We start from the raw sequence: 5,896 nt of genomic DNA, 5'->3' as shown, positions 1-5,896 counted from the left end.
TGGCTCTGGTCCTGATCTCGCGGTTCGTGGGACCGAGCCCCGCGTTGGGCTCTGGGCCGACGGTGCGGAGACCGACTGGGACTCTGTCTCCCCCTCTCCCTGCCCCTCCCCCACTCTCACACGCTTGTGTTCTCTCAATCTCTCCCTCAAAATAAATAAACTTAAAGAAAGCAGAATGGGTTGTATTTTCCCGTTTCCTCGTCTGCTGAGTAATTTCGGGTTGCCTCCTGGACTTGGGGAACGTATTGTACAAATTCTGGATTTGGTGGAGCTCCTTGGAAGAGTGTGGACTTTGCCCTTGTCAACAGGCGCCTCCCCTGTCTGAACCCAAGCTGCACAGTCAGCCTCCCCTGCATGGTGGCAGGTTCTTCTTTCGGCCCTAGCTGGGCGGCACGGAGTCTGCCTTGCCCGTTCCCGTCGTAGGGTGAGCCTGAGATTCAGACAGTTCACGTGAAGCACTTGGGGCTCTCGCTCTCTGGCTGCCTTCTTTCGAGGATTTCTCCCTTCCCTTTCCAGCAGCCGGAATTGCCCAGGACTCTGTCCCCTGCTTCTTCAAGCCAGGAGGAGGGCGGGGCTTCTGTGAGCGCTGCACCTGCTCCGCGGGGCTGAGAGAGAGCAGAGAGAATGGGGAGCGAGTGCTGTGACTTCCGCGTCCCTCGGTGCCCTCAGAGAGTGGTCTCGGGGCTCCGTCCAGAGTAAATAACGCTCCCTGAGCTGGTGGGCAGGTGGGAGGTGGGGGGTTCCACCATTTGGTAACGGAACTGCCCTTGATAATCCCAAGAGAAGATGGTGCGTGTGAGCTGAGAAACGGCCAGAGTCCCCAAATCCTTGCTCTGCCCTGGGAGCGGATGTTCCCGCGGTCTGGGAAATCTGATGGGCTTTGTACACAGTCACCACGAGGAGAGGACAGAACGTGAGTGTCCCAGGCGGGGATCCCGTGGCGTCAGATCCGCACACCTCACTGGCAGCTCGTCCCCCCACCAGGCTGGGCTGACCCAGGGCCCGAGTGGGGGGCCGTGCTGCTGTGCCTTGGGCTGCTGTGGGTGTGCTCCTGCCCCAGGGAGAGCCCAGGCTCTGTGCCCAGGAAGGACGGGCCCGGGGCAAGATGAGCGGGGCCCCGGCATCGCGGCCGGCCCCCACGCCCGCCTTCCACACTCAGACACACTCGGCCCCGGGTCACGGCCTCGGACGCCTCCGCAGCTGTACAATCTTCTCATCTCCAGGCTACTTGGTGGCAGTGCTGACCCTGACCACGGTGAGCGGGCAGGCTCGTTGCACCCAGGAGAGCGGGAAGGGGCATGTCTGGGCCGGGGGTGCCCTGGCGGCTCCCCTGCTGGGGGCTCCCTGCCTGGGGACCGTCATGACAAGACAACCATAGTCACCAAGGCCTGGGAAGGGCTCAGACCCGGGGACTTGGCCCCCCAGAGACACGGGTGGGGCTGGCCCCTGCAGGCAAGTGGCCTGGAGAGAGAAGGGAACCCGGAAGCAGGATGGCAGCGGGAGCCCTTGTGGCCACAAGGCCCACAGCTTGTCCGGCTCCCCTCCCGCGTGGGGTCCAAGCACCGGGCCCGTGAGCAGAGGGCGGGGGAGGGGGCGCCCAGCTTGGGGGGCTGCCTTCTCCCTGCTCCTCTTCTGTCTCGAGATGCTTGGCCCGTAAGTAGGATGCCCAGTGGAGTTCACCCACTGGAGGCTTTACAGGGATTCCACAGGGACCCTGGCCCACCGGCCCCAAGCCCCACGAATGTCTCTCCCCTCCAGCGAAGTCGGCCCCGGGCGGGGTCCCGGGGCTCCTCTCTGATGTCTGTGTGGTTCTTGCTGCCGTTAGTGCCCGAGCCCTGCCACCAGTCACTAATTCCTCACGTGACGCTTTGTTCAAACGGCCGTGTGGTCTCTGTCTCCCGATCACCCCGAGTGACAGACACAGGACCCTTTCTCTCTTTCACGCTCAGAGCAGTTCTGGGGTCTCAGCCTGTCCGAACGAGAGCACGAAGCAGTTCCCAGCCGGGCTTTGAAGCTGCCCCCAGCTGCCCGAGCCGCCTCGTGAAGTCCTGACCCTGGAGCGCGCACGCAGACCGATGAGTTCCGCTCCATTCAGCACGGAAGGCAGCTCTCTCGGGGTGACCCCTTCCGAGTCCATTCCTGCACGGCGCCTCGGCAGAGGGTTTCCAAGGGCAGGAAGTCGGGTGCCCCCGGGCAAGGGCAGAGGGGCTGATCGTGCTCGGGGAGGACCAGGGGGCGGGAGGGAGGGCCGCGGTCCTCACGCTAACTGGACTTCATCGGTGTCCCAATCGGGGGTCGAGGGCCCGTCCCCTCCTCATGCCCCCCCTTGCACAGGACTTGGCAGGGTCTGAATTCAGCTGCTGACGCAATCCGCAGCCCACGCTGTCGCACGGGGGTCCGGTTTTCCTGCACCTCCACCCAGACGCTTCAAGAATGAACATGAGGCGAAGGCCCTCACGGAACCAGAGCTCCGAAGTTCGACGTCCCCTTTCTGAAAGTTGCAGCCAGACGGCCGCCGGTCCCACATTTCCTGTCAAGCTGGGTTCCTGAAACCTAGCTTCCAACGGGTGCTGTGTCCCAACGAGCCAGCAGAGTCATCCGAGGGACTGCGTCACTCGGTGCCGAGACACCGGTGCCCCGTCTTCTACTGACGAGGTGGCCCCACCTGTCTTCTGGGCAAGCACACGCACACACGCGGAGACCCTGGGAAACCGATTCCAGAGGACTCACCTCCCAAGGGGCTGGAGGAAGAAAAACAGCTGGAAATGCTGTGCCTTCGGGTGTTGGCCCAGAAAGCGGTAAGGGAGCGCGCTCCCCGGCGGGGCCGGGGGCGGATGGGTGTTTGCTCTCCACCTCAACCTGGAGCATTTTTAAGTACGGTTCTGTGGACATTAACTCACGTGGAGACCCGCGTAGCCAAGTTCAGGACGTAGAGCAGCTCTATCCCCTGAAACTCCCCACAAAACCTCCCTCCTGCTGGGTCCCCGACCCCTGCAACCACTCACCCCTCCTCCACACCAGGAGCTTTGCCTTTTCTAGAACGTCACGGAAACGGAACCACACGGCACGGCGCCCGTGAGCCTGGCTGCCGTTGCCACCCACAGAGCTGTCCACTTGGTCCACACCTGACTCCGTTCGTCGTGTCAGTCCATCGCACGGGCGGCCCTGGGTCTGCTCGAGCCGCTCGAGGTGAAGGCCTGTGGGGCGTGTCTGGTTCTTAGCAATTACGGCTGAGCTGTCATGCCCATCCGCAGACGTGTGACTGCGTTCTCTTCTCTTTTACGTGCAGACCTGGGAGAGGTCACCGGGTCGTACGTAAGGCCAAGGGTATATTCCGATCTGTGAGAAATCGCCCAGCTGTTCCCCGGAGCAGCTGTGGACCAGGGTCCTGCTCTCGGCCATCCTCTCCGCCACTCGGCATCCCGTGCTGCGGACGGTATGAGTTGCTGTCACCTCAGGGCCGGCAACCCTCACCTTCGCTCCCATGGCCCTTTGCCGCCCGGGTGTCCTCTTTGAGGAAGCGTCTGTTCCAGCGTTTTGCTCATTTTTATTGGGCCATTCACTTTGTTACTGTTGAGGCTTGGAGTGTTCCATGTGTTTTGGGGTTTTTTTGGGGGGGGGATTATGAAATCTGCAAACACTTATTCCAGAGTGCAGCTTTATTTTAAAGAATTCTCGGGGCGCCTGGGTGGCGCAGTCGGTTGGGCGTCCGACTTCAGCTCAGGTCACGATCTCACGGTCTGTGAGTTCAAGCCCCGCGTCGGGCTCTGGGCTGAAGGCTCAGAGCCTGGAGCCTGCTTCCGATTCTGTGTCTCCTCTCTCTGCCCCTCCCCCCTTCATGCTCTGTCTCTCTCTGTCTCAAAAATAAATAAACGTTAAAAAAAAAAAATTAAAAAAAAAAAAAAGAATTCTCTTGAGGGGCGCCTGGGTGGCTCAGTCGGTTGAGCCTCTGACTTCGGCTCAGGTCATGCTCTCACGGTCCGTGAGTTGGAGCCCCGCGTCGGGCTCTGTGCCGACACCTCGGAACCTGGAGCCCGTTTTGGATTCTGTGTCTCCCTCTCTCTCTGACCCTAACCCACTCGCATTCTGTCTCTGTCTCTCTCAAAAATAAATAAACGTTAAAAAAAATTTTTTTAATAAAAAAATAAAGAATTTTTATTTGGAATTTGCAGAGCAGAAATCTTGCATTTTGATGACCTCCAGTTTGCTAATCTGCCTTTCTGACATGGTGCCGATTCACCTGACTCCAAGTCATGCAAATTTCTCCTAAATTGCGTTACACAGAGGCCCATGACCACTGAGCTGGTTTTGTAAAGGAGGTAGTGAGGCTGACGTCAAGGCTCCTTTGTTTGCCTGTGGATGTTCCATTGTTCAGCACCTTTGTCGAACAGCCCACAGGCCCTGAGGTGTGGCCCCGTGCCTGGTTCTCTGTTCTGCTCCGTTGACGTGTGAGTCCCTTCTCACACCCACATGACACCTGCAAATGGAACGTGGCATCAGGTGACATCTTATCTGCCTTGAGGGCTGGGCCCACACCCTGCCGTGGCCTGCCGGCGCCCCTTAGCACCCCCGAGTCTGCAAGCCTCAGCAGGGCTGTGGACACAGGCCGCCCCACGCCCCCCACCGGTGCCCCGGTGTCCCGGCTCCTTGTCAGGATGGACAGCACCAGCGTCTCCACAGAGCTGGGGTGTCAAGAGGTCCGGGGAGCCCTGTCTTCTCTGAGACCTGGAAGGGCCCGCCCCTGGGAGAAGGTCAGCACAGCAGGGAACAGGGGAGCCTTTCTCAAGGCCTGGACCTGCCTCCTGGTCTCGGGTCTAAAAGGGCACTGGGCCCGCCCCTTCCCCACCCCTGGAAGGCAACGCTCTGCTCAAGAGCACCTTTCCGGGGTAATTACTGGGGGAATGACAAGTGACATGTTCAGTTCCATCACCCAGGGGTCACTGAGGGCGTGTGGGGGAGGCGCAGCTCGTGCACAAAGGCACAAGGTCTCCTCTCTGGGGTCCGCTATACCCGCTGCGGCCCCGGCCTCCTGCCGAGGCCAGCTCCGGGCCCCAGGACAGACGCTCCCGCCCAGGACCTGCTGTGGTCCTGGAAAGAGCACGGGGGTCCTTACTCAGAGGGAAGCGGGGGCTCGGCCGCTGGGTGTGGGCTCTGGGGCCCGTGCCTCCCACCCGGCCAGTGTGAAACGGAGACGGTGGGCAGCAGGCAAGGCTGAGGCTGCCTGGGGGAAGGGCAGGGCCACTCTGGGCAGGTGGCCGTGAGCAGGGGAACTGAGGCCCTGCTCTCAGGCAGCCTACTTCTTCCAGGAGAAGCTGGCAACAAATGAGAAAGTGTGCAGGGTCATTCTGGAGAGGGGGGCGCGTGCTGGGCTGGATGGGGCCCCAGAAGATACGCCCGCCTGGGGGCTGATTCAGACACAGGGTCTTTGCAGATGCGATCGATTATGTCACAGACCGTGAGACGAGGTCATCCTGGACCGAGGGCTGCGCACCGAGGGCTGGCGTCCAGAGGAGAGAAGACGGGGATTGGGGACAGAAGACACGGAATGAAGGGCACACAGCTGGGGCGTCCGGGAGCCGGGAGAGGCGGCAGGGACCACCCCCCACCCCCGGAGCCTTGGGGGACAGGACGAGGTGGGGTGAGGGTGGGGGCTCAGCCCTGCCACACCTCGATCTCAGACTTCTGCCCACCCAGGCTTGGTGACCACGTTTCTGTCGCTCCTGAGAACCCAGGAAACGAACAAGTGTCCTACAGCAGATCAAGCAGGAACATGATGTGCGGGGAGGGAGGGGGGCATTCCCAGAGCGTGTCTGGGGGCCTCCCCAAGGAGGCGTCGTTGAAGCTGAGCCTGAGTCCCAGAATAGGGCCCTTATGGGACAACCAGGGAGGGATGTGG

At 61.2% G+C, this 5,896-nt stretch overlaps 1 long non-coding RNA gene across 1 annotated transcript; it reads left to right on the top strand.

The window, feature by feature from the left end:
- Window positions 1-601: 601 nt before the first annotated feature.
- On the top strand, window positions 602-4,099 carry LOC128312281 (uncharacterized). The gene is made up of 2 exons (XR_008291375.1): window positions 602-1,255; window positions 1,950-4,099. It is a non-coding gene; the product is annotated as an uncharacterized LOC128312281 (long non-coding RNA).
- The last annotated feature ends 1,797 nt before the right edge of the window (window positions 4,100-5,896 follow it).

This window comes from Acinonyx jubatus, chromosome D4 (assembly GCF_027475565.1).
Source record: "Acinonyx jubatus isolate Ajub_Pintada_27869175 chromosome D4, VMU_Ajub_asm_v1.0, whole genome shotgun sequence".
NCBI lineage: Eukaryota > Metazoa > Chordata > Mammalia > Carnivora > Felidae > Acinonyx > Acinonyx jubatus.
Note: the sequence above shows the minus strand (reverse complement) of the source record. Positions and strands in the feature narration are given on the sequence as shown.